An 11,484-nucleotide genomic window follows, 5' to 3' on the forward strand; every position below is an offset into this window, starting at 1 on the left:
CTGGTCAAACTTTTCTGAGGTTTGACTTTTCAAAACATCCATATGCTTATGGATGTGAGAGAGTCCCTAACTAGAGAGAGAGAGTGTGTGTGTGAGAGTGTGTGTGTGTGTGTGAAATAGAAAGAGTGAGTAAAAAAGTGTGTGTGCGTGTGTGAAAGAGACATGGACAACACACGATAAAAGTAGAGAAAAGGCGTGTGTGTCTTATGCAAACATATCACACATGCATCTTTGACAACGGAAGCAAGGTGAGGAGATAGTGTGTGGTTGTTTGCAACTGAGAGAGAAGACCCCTAGCAGGTGGCCAAAAGGGGTCTGACAAGCAAGGGAGAGAGGTCGAGAGAGATGTACGGAGAAAATGCAGACATGGGGAGGAGAGAGTGTATGTATGTGATAGAGAGATCCCCTGGAGATCGTGATGGGACTGCATGGGTGGGAGATCGAATGACAAGGTGTGTGAGCGATAGAAGATACCCCGAGAGATATCCAGATAGACATATGGATAGATGGAGACAATACATGTGTTCCTGATGGCTAGTGAGAGATAATTATACTGAGGGGGGAGTGTGTACGCCTATGATGGAGTGAGGGATTATGGTACTTAGGGGGGTGCGTGTCACATAGAGAGAGAACAAGGGCGGAGAGTGTTGGATGGGTCTATATGTAGCGCGAGCGAGACATGTGTATGTGTGAACCAGAGAGATATAAAGTTTGAGAGAGATAGAGGAGGCCCAATAAGGCTGAGTGGTGTGTCAGATAGCTGAGAGGGGAAAGAGATATTCCATCCGCTCGATAATGCAGTGCATGTAAATTTTTTTAGAAGTCAAACTTTGGAAACATTGATCAGGTTTACGCAAATGTTATTTATATCTACAATACCAAAGATACATCATATGAAACTACATCTCATGATGAATCTAATGGTATATGTTTGCCGTTCTAGATGCATATGTTTTTCTCCACGTACATGGTAAACTTTGTGATGTTTGACTTGTCAATAAATCTATATGCTATGGACCGAAGAGAGTGCCTAAGTCGAGAGAGATCAAGTGCGTGTGAAGGAGAATGAGTGAGTGTGCAAAAAGAGTATGTGTGTGAAAGAGAAAGGGACAACAAACGATAAATTAGAGAGTGAGTGTGTTTTTTCGTTTCTTATGCAAACATATCACGCATGCATCTCCGAGATAGAAAAGCGAGGTGAGGAGATACACGAAGATAGCTAGTGCGTGATTGTTTGCAACGGAGAGAGACACCCCTATAGCACATGTCCAATAGAGGTCTGGCCAACAAGGAACAAAGGTCGAGAGGGACACATGGAGAACATGGACGCATGGGGAGGGAGAGAGGGTGTGTTTGGGATAGAGAGATCCCCTCGAGATCGTGAGGGGACCTATATGGGTGGGAGATCAAGGGAGGTGCGTGCAAGATAGAAAGATGCCCCGAGAGAAATCGAGAAAGACCATGCACGTGTTTGTGATGGAGACTAAGATTAGCTAGTCATATACATATAGGGGGGACTGCGTGTGCCTACATTTGAGTGAGAGACCATCATAATTGGCTAGGCATGAGATTGTGTGTGTGTGCGTGTGAGATTGTAGCGACCAGACCTCAGACGGTCAAGTCTCTATGCATCAGTGTCATCCCTGGATCAGTAATGCTGACACGCACAGTACTCGAAGGATTTATAACAGAGTAGCAATCACACACTTATTACATCAAATGTCTCAAAAGAGAACTTAATACAATAAATATGGCTTAAGGCCATCTAAAAACGATAACAGCGGAAGACTTGGAAGATAAGCGAGTCCATCAACTCCAACGGCATCACTAAGTATAGAACCACGACCTAAGGCACCTTACTCGTCGTCTGAAAAGTCTGCAACATGAAACGTTGCAGCCCGAAAACGGGTCAACACATGGAATATGCTGGCAAGGTAACACATAGAGAGTAATGAACAGAATAATGCTATACTACATGCATATTTGGCTGGTGGAAAGCTCTATGGTTACAGTTTTGCGAAAAGCCAATTTTCCCCTACTGCAAAGGAATAAATTTTATTTAACTAACATGGTGGTGGTTAAACATTGAGAATGGGTGACACCATCTCAATCCCAATTAAGTTTCAACATTAATCCTAACAAAATTAATTAAAGTAACATGATGAGATTCACATGATAATCCAAGTACTAGATACTCAAGTTGTCCATAACCGGGGACACGGCTAACCATGATTAGTTTATACACTCTGCAGAGGTTTGCGCACTTTTCCCCACAAGACTCGATCTCCTCCGTTGGGATTCTCGCACTACATGATGTTTGAGAAACGGATGACCGAGACATAGTCTTTCAGAAGCGTTTGCACCTTACGATCGGGTAGACAGTACCACCTACAACCCCTACATCTGCTAGTCTACCACTGTAAGAGTTCACACAACTTAATCAACTATGCTAGAGCCCATAATAGCTTGTGGCTGCACACGGAAGTTTCTAGCATGAATAATCTCATGATCCCTTTGAGCCTGGGTGGCGGTCCATAAAAAAACAGGCAATCGCTGGAATACCCAGGTGCCTCAATCCACCCAGATGTGTGTTTAAGTAGCCACCTTAAATTGAACCTTTAATTAACAATCTCACATCTGTCATGGATACACTCACCCAATCCACGTCTACTAGCATAGCATAGCAATATAAGCAAACGTAGAAGTAACTCCCAAGGGTTTGGTAATAAACAGGGCAATAGGTTCTACCTCATCAGCTACTTCCCAACCCACAATTTAATCAGATCCTAATCATGCAATTGTTTGAGGATTGATCTAATGCAATAAAACTGGGTATGAAAAGAGGTATGATCAAAGTGTTACTTGCCTTGCTGATGATCCGTGAAACCTAGGGATTCGAAGTAGCAAGCGGCGCACTCCGGGTACTCTATCGCAAACAAACAAACAAGCATACAATAAGTACTCGTCTAATGCATAGGTAAAACTCAAATAAGAGATCTAACCAGAAAGTTCAACTTAAGAACTCCGGTTTGCAAAAAGAATCAAATCAAACGAAGCAACGAAAGTCAAACGGCGAAAGAAACAAGCTTCGTTTACTAATATGGACCTAAGTAAAATTTTACAGTAGCAAAAACTTGTTTGAGTTGGTTAAACAGAAAGAGGGTTTCGAGACGAAACTCTAGGCACTTGAATCGCCTGATTCCGATAAACGAGCGAAAAGTTATACTAGACGAAAATTAGATCGGAAATCGTGATGAGAAATAATCGCGGAAAATCCGAGAAAAAGAAAAACAGACGAACAGGCTAACGAATGAACGTTCGCTGTCTGCCAAAAAAATGAAAACCGTTCGTTAAAACGAACCTACGGACGAACGTCCGCTAAATAAACGAAACCGAAAAAAAACAGATCTAGGTTTTTTGAACAAAACCAAACGAAAAACCGGCGGAAAAACCGTATGGTTTTCTCGAGGAAAACCGCCGGCGGCGGGGGCGGCGGCTACCTCCGGCGTGGGGCGGGGTCCGGCGGGTGGGGCGGCGGGGTCCGGCGGGCGGCGGCGGGGTCAGGCGGGACGGGGCGGCGGCGGCGGCTCCGGCGTCGGGCGGCGGGACGGCGGCGGCTCGGCGGGCGGCGGTTAGGGTTAGGGTTGGCGCGGGGCTCGGGTGGGCTGACGGGCTCGGGGCGGCGCCTTACAAAGGCCCGGCCAGGCGGAGTCCTGGCCGAACACGGCCCAAAGTCGGATCGCGTTTTTTTTAAATAATTTCATGCAGAAAAAACAATAAAAATAAATACTAAATAGACTCCAAAAATCCCAAAATAAATTTTCCCCGACTTCTAAAATCAAGCCGGAGAAGATGAACATTTATTTGGGGGCTAAACGCAATTTTGAAAAACGCGTATTTTTTCTAAATTCAAATAAAATAGCGAAAAACTCCAAAATAAAATCTTATTTTATTTTTTATTAAATCCTCAATATTCCTTTATTTTGGGAAAGTCATTTTATTCCCTCTCTCTTATTTTTAAAATTGGAATAATTGATGATAAAAAAATTAAATCAAATGATCCTATTTTCAAAATTCGAGAAAACTCAAATATGAAAATAACGAAATCCCCAACTCTCTCCGTGGGTCCTTTAGTTGCGTAGAATTGCTAGGATCTAGCCAAAATGAAATAAAATGTGATATGCAATGATGCTCTAATGTATAACATTCCAAATTGAAAATTTGGGATGTTACAAACCTACCCCCCTTAAGATGAATCTCGCCCTCGAGATTCGGGTTGGCTAGAAAATAGGTGAGGGTGGTCCTTCCGTAGATCTTCCTCTCGCTCCCAGGTGGCTTCATCCTCGGTATGGTGGCTCCACTGAACTTTGCAAAACTTGATAACCTTGCTGCGCGTGACTCGACTGGCATATTCGAGAATCTTGACTGGTTTCTCCTCATAGGTCAAATCACTATCCAACTGAATCGCTTCCAGCGGTACTGTATCTCTCAGTGGTATATCAGCCATCTCTGTGTGGCACTTCTTCAACTGGGAAACGTGGAACACATCGTGAACTCCTGACAATCCTTCGGGTAATTCCAACTTCTAGACAACTTCTCCCATACGCTCCAAAACTTTGTATGGTCCTACGAATCGTGGCGTTAACTGTCCCTTAACTCCAAAGTGCTTAACTCCTCGAAGTGGAGATACTCGAAGATAAACTCGGTCTCTGGCTTCATAAACTGTCTCCTTACGTTTTGAATCCGCATAGCTCTTCTGCCTGGACTGGGCTACCTTGAGCCTATCATGAATCAACTTCACCTTCTGTTCAGATTCTTTAATCAAGTCTGGTCCAAACAACTGGCGGTCTCCAACTTCATCCCATAACAATGGTGTTCTACACCTCCTTCCGTACAAAGCTTCGAAAGGGGCCATCTTCAAACTGGATTGATAACTGTTGTTGTAAGAAAACTCTGCATACGGCAAATTGTCATCCCAACTGGATCCATAATCTAGCGCACATGCTCTCAGCATGTCCTCCAAAATCTGATTGACTCTTTCGGTCTGTCCATCTGTCTATGGATTAAAGGCTGTACTGAATTCTAGCCTGGTACCCAAAGTTTCATGTAACTGATGCCAGAACTTTGAGGTAAACTGGGTTCCTCTATCTGATACAATGCTCCTCGGAACTCCATGCAGACATACGATTCTGGTCATATAATCTTTGCCAACTTAGCACTGGTGTAAGTGGTCTTCACTGGGATGAAATGAGCTACTTTCGTCAAACGATCGACTACAACCCATATTGAGTCATAGCCTGAACGAGTCCTGGGCAATCCCGTGATAAAATCCATGCCTAGCTTATCCCACTTCCATTCGGGTATCGGCAATGGCTGTAGCAATCCTGCTGGCTTCTGATGCTCGGCCTTCACTCTCTGACATACATCACAAACTGCTACATACTCCGCAATATCCTTCTTCATTCCGGTCCACCAGAAAGTATCCTTCAAATCCAAATACATCTTGGTATTTCCTGGGTGAATCGAATACGGCGAATCATGGGCCTCTTGCAGAATCAACTTCCTGATCTCCGGGTCATTAGGCACATAAACGCGGTCCTCAAACCATAAGGTATCGTGCTCGTCCTCACGAAATCCCTTGGCTTTTCCTTTGCTCATCCTTTCCTTTATTCCGGCAATCTCCTTGTCTGTCTTCTGAGCTTCTCTGATCTTATCCATCAGAGTAGACTGTATCTCCAATGCTGCAACATAGCCTCTCGGAACTATTTCCAAACATAGCTCGCGAAGATCCTCGGCTAATTCCTTCGGTAACTCTCCGGTCATGAGTGTGTTGACATGGCTCTTGCGGCTCAACGCATCTGCTACTACGTTAGCCTTTCCGGGGTGATAATGCAATCTCATATCATAATCCTTTATGAGCTCCAACCATCTCCTTTGCCTGAGATTCAACTCCTTCTGCGTGAAGATGTATTTCAAACTCTTGTGATCCGTGTACACCTCACAGTGGTTTCCGATGAGAAAATGTCTCCATGTCTTCAACGCATGTACTACGGCTGCTAACTCCAAATCATGCGTAGCGTAATTCATCTCATGGGGTTTAAGCTGTCGTGAAGCATATGAAACAACTCTTCCTTCCTGCATAAGCACTGCTCCAAGTCCTCGACGAGAAGTGTCGCAGTATACTTCATAATCCTTGCACTGATCTGGCAGAATCAACACTGGTGATGTAACCAAATGTTTCTTCAACTCTTGGAAACTAGCTTCACATTCCTCAGTCCAATTGAACTTGGTGTCCTTCTTCAACAGCTCCGTCATAGGCTTAGCAATGCTCGAGAAATTCTCAATGAACCTCCGGTAGTATCCTGCGAGTCCAAGAAAACTCCGGATCTCTCCAACTGATGTGGGTGATTCCCAGTTTGTCACAGTGTCAACTTTGGTGGGGTCTACTGCTATTCCTTCTCCGGATATCACATGTCCGAGGAATCCAACTTCCTTCAACCAAAACTCACATTTGCTGAACTTGGCGTATAACTGATGTTCTCTGAGCTTCTCAAGTACCAAACGCAAATGTTCCTTATGCTCCTCTTCATTCTTTGAGTAGACCAAAATATCATCAATGAACACTACGACGAACTTATCCAGAAACTCCATAAACACCTTGTTCATCAGGTTCATGAAATAGGCAGGTGCGTTAGTCAGACCAAATGACATAACGGTATACTCGTACAGCCCATACCTGGTGGTAAAAGCCGTCTTAGGTATATCCTGCTCTCGAATCTTCAACTGATGGTATCCTGACCGCAGATCGATCTTGGAAAATACCTTAGCTCCTTGTAAGCAGTCAAACAGATCATTGATCATCGGCAGTGGGTACTTGTTTTTGATGGTCACTTCATTCAGTCCTCGATAATCAACAACCATCCTTAACGATCCATCCTTCTTCTCCACTAGAAGCACTGGCGATCCCCAAGGTGAAGAACTTGGGCGAATATAGCCTTTATCCAGCAACTCCTTAATCTGCTTCTTAATCTCCTCCAAATCCTTTGCGGGCATCCTGTACGGTCTCTTAGATATTGGCCCTGTGCCTGGCAAAAGCTCAATCAAAAACTCAATGTCTCTATCCGGTGGCATGCCTGGCAACTCCTCTGGAAATACGTCAGGGAAATCCTTCACCACTGGTACTTCCTCCTGTACAACTCCTGATAAAGAATTCACCTGAGTCCTCTTCGGCACATGCCGGGATACATACTTGATCCTTCTTCCTTCTGGGGTGGTAAGCAAAATCGACTTACTAGCGCATTCAATGTTCCCTTCATACTTCGATAACCAATCCATGCCTAATATCACATCCAGTCCTTGCGATTCCAATACTATTAGGTCCGAGGGAAACACGTAGTTACCAATCCTTAATGGTAACCGATCACACCATAGACTAGCCATATACTCTGCTCCTGGCGAGGTTACTAACATGGGTGACCTAAGGGCTTGGGTTGGCAATTTATACTTATCCACAAATCCCCTTGATATGTATGAATGCGATGCACCAGTATCAAAAAGAACGAGTGCAGTAAATGACTTAACCAAAAACTTACCTATTACTGCATTTGGCTGGGCTTCAACCTCCTCCACGCTAACGTGATTCACATGTCCTTTGTTGAAAGGGTTGGGCTTCTTCCCAGAGCTTCCATTGCCATTTCCATTCTTAGCTTCAGGACACTCATTAGCATAATGTCCAGTCTTCTGGCACTTGTAGCAAGTGACTTGGCTCAGATCTCTCTTAGCTGGGGTCGATGGGTTGGTACGGTTCTGTCCGTTGCTTCCTCCATTCCCATTACCATTCTTGGGTCCACTATGGTTGTGCGAACCTCCTCCTCCATGGGTATGCTGAAAAGGTCCTCCCGAATTCGGGGTAAAACGTGGCTTCTGATGAGCTCCAGAATTGTACTTCCCTTGTCCATACTTCCTCTTGCGGTTTTCAATCTGCTGCTGCTTCCCTTCAATCATGAGAGCTCTATCTACCAACTCCTGGTAGTTGTTGAAGGTTGCTACCATCAACTGCATGCTCAGCTCATCATTCAGCCCTTCCAGAAACTTCTCCTGCTTGGCTGCATCTGTAGCAACGTCATCTGGGGCATAACGTGCTAGTTACTAAAATCCTCCACATACTGGCCTACGGTGCGTCCTCCTTGGCGTAGGTTGCGAAACTCACGCTTCTTCATGGCCATAGCTCCTGCTGAAACATGGGCAGTACGGAAAGCTTGCTGAACTGGTCCCATGTGACAGTGTCTATAGGGTGTGTGGCTGTGTAATTCTCCCACCATGATGCTGCGGGTCCATCAAGCTGATGTGCGGCAAAACGCACTCTTTCCGCATCTGTGCATCCTGCAGTGGTCAACTCCCTTCCAACTTTGCGGAGCCAATCATCTGCAACAATCGGCTCGGTGCTACTGGAATACACCGGCGGATTTAGCCTCAAGAAACGGGTCAAATGGTCAATAGGTGGTGGTGGTGGGTTGTTGTTGTTGTTGCCTTGATTCTGTACTAGTGCTTGCATCAAGACATTCTGCTGCTGAATCAACTGAGTGATCTCTGGTGGGAAAACAAATCCGGTGTCGCGTCTCGGAGGCATCTGATGGGTTTAGAAAAGATGAGAATTTAGAATAGAATGAGGTCTAGAGAGAAAACACTACCCATATGCACATGAGACAAACACAATCAATATCACTCAAATCAATTCAAACAAGGCATACAATCGATCTAACTATCGTCACAAAGTGCTCGGACTATACTATATACATGGGGGAATACTACTACTGATTATGGTGGTCTACTAGAAATTTTGATCGGTCGAAGACTCCATGATATCTGCTCCAGCTTCATCAACAAAGTCATCTTCACTGGGGTCCGAGTCGGTGTCGTCGATGATGATGTAGTTATCCGGGCAAGCGCAATCATCGTCTTCTCCTCCTGGTGCTGGGTCTCCCATGAATACTCCGATCTTCTTTTCCAGGTCGTCATTCTTCTCCACCAGTGCGCGATTTCCTCCATATAATCCTCGCGTGTAGCTTGAGTTCTTCCTCCAGCTCCGTGATCTTGGTCAATGCCTTCTTCAGATCTATCATGCCTGTGCACATTTGGTTCTCCTGGCGACGAATGTGCTGGTTTTGCTCCTGGATGAAAGCTGCAATTGATCTATCCTTGTTGGTGCTGATCATCTCCCATTGCTCATCTCGGCGACCACAAATCTGGTAAATGGTATCCTTAAGCTCCTTGTGGCAAACTTCTCCAATGCGTCCCATGGTGATGTGGGCTGCCATGCTCTTTCCTAGACTCCAGGTTGGTGCATCAAAGGAAAACTCTATGGGCTCGGTGACGGGCATGAACGTCCTTCCTGGAACTTGAACTTGAATCATCCAACGCTCCTCTTCTGGTAGTGTGGCGTTGTAGGTTCCGGTGAAGCTTGGTATTCCGATGTTCAGGTATCTAGTGACTTCCTTCAAGTGGCGTCCAAAGGGTGTATCTTCATCCGGTTGCATGAATTTGTTCTTTGCATCCGCCATCCTAAAAGAGTGGAAAATGGAGAGGAGTCAGAAATGAGAAAAGAATAGTGATCTAGGGTTAAGCTTAGTGGTCGTGTCCTACAGTCAGCGTGTGCTCTGATACCATCTTGTAGCGACCAGACCTCAGACGGTCAAGTCTCTGTGCATCAGTGTCATCCCTGGATCAGTAATGCTGACACGCACAGTACTCGAAGGATTTATAACAGAGTAGCAATCACACACTTATTACATCGAATGTCTCAAAAGAGAACTTAATACAATAAATATGGCTTAAGGCCATCTAAAAACGATAACAGCGGAAGACTTGGAAGATAAGCGAGTCCATCAACTCCAACGGCATCACTGAGTATAGAACCACGACCTAAGGCACCTTACTCGTCGTCTGAAAAGTCTGCAACATGAAACGTTGCAGCCCGAAAACGGGTCAGCACATGGAATATGCTGGCAAGGTAACACATAGAGAGTAATGAACAGAATAATGCTATACTACATGCATATTTGGCTGGTGGAAAGCTCTATGGTTACAGTTTTGCGAAAAGCCAATTTTTCCCTACTGCAAAGGAATAAATTTTATTTAACTATCATGGTGGTTGTTAAACATTGAGAATGGGTGACACCATCTCAATCCCAATTAAGTTTCAACATTAATCCCAACAAAATTAATTAAAGTAACATGATGAGATTCACATGATAATCCAAGTACTAGATACTCAAGTTGTCCATAACCGGGGACACGGCTAACCATGATTAGTTTATACACTCTGCAGAGGTTTGCGCACTTTTCCCCACAAGACTCGATCTCCTCCGTTGGGATTCTCGCACTACATGATGTTTGAGAAACGGATGACCGAGACATAGTCTTTCAGAAGCGTTTGCACCTTACGATCGGGTAGACAGTACCACCTACAACCCCTACATCTGCTAGTCTACCACTGTAAGAGTTCACACAACTTAATCAACTATGCTAGAGCCCATAATAGCTTGTGGCTGCACACGGAAGTTTCTAGCATGAATAATCTCATGATCCCTTTGAGCCTGGGTGGCGGTCCATAAAAAAACAGGCAATCGCTGGAATACCCAGGTGCCTCAATCCACCCAGATGTGTGTTTAAGTAGCCACCTTAAATTGAACCTTTAATTAACAATCTCACATCTGTCATGGATACACTCACCCAATCCACGTCTACTAGCATAGCATAGCAATATAAGCAAACGTAGAAGTAACTCCCAAGGGTTTGGTAATAAACAGGGCAATAGGTTCTACCTCATCAGCTACTTCCCAACCCACAATTTAATCAGATCCTAATCATGCAATTGTTTGAGGATTGATCTAATGCAATAAAACTGGGTATGAAAAGAGGTATGATCAAAGTGTTACTTGCCTTGCTGATGATCCGTGAAACCTAGGGATTCGAAGTAGCAAGCGGCGCACTCCGGGTACTCTATCGCAAACAAACAAGCATACAATAAGTACTCTTCTAATGCACAGGTAAAACTCAAATAAGAGATCTAACCAGAAAGTTCAACTTAAGAACTCCGGTTTGCAAAAAGAATCAAATCAAACGAAGCAACGAAAGTCAAACGGCGAAAGAAACAAGATTCGTTTACTAATCTGGACCTAAGTCAAATTTTACAGTAGCAAAAACTTGTTTGAGTTGGTTAAACAGAAAGAGGGTTTCGAGACGAAACTATAGGCGCTTGAATCGCCTGAATCCGATAAACGAGCGAAAAGTTATACTAAAACAAAAAACAGATCGGAAATCGCGATCAGAAATAATCGCGGAAAATTCGAGAAAAGGAAAAATGGACGAACAGGCTAACGAACGAACGTTCGCTGTCTGCAAAAAAAATGAAAACCGTTCGTTAAAACAAACGTACGGACGAACGTCCGCTAAAGAAAGGAAACCGGCGGAAAAACCGTACGG

Source organism: Triticum aestivum, chromosome 2D (assembly GCF_018294505.1).
Source record: "Triticum aestivum cultivar Chinese Spring chromosome 2D, IWGSC CS RefSeq v2.1, whole genome shotgun sequence".
In the NCBI taxonomy this organism is placed as follows: Eukaryota; Viridiplantae; Streptophyta; class Magnoliopsida; order Poales; family Poaceae; genus Triticum; species Triticum aestivum.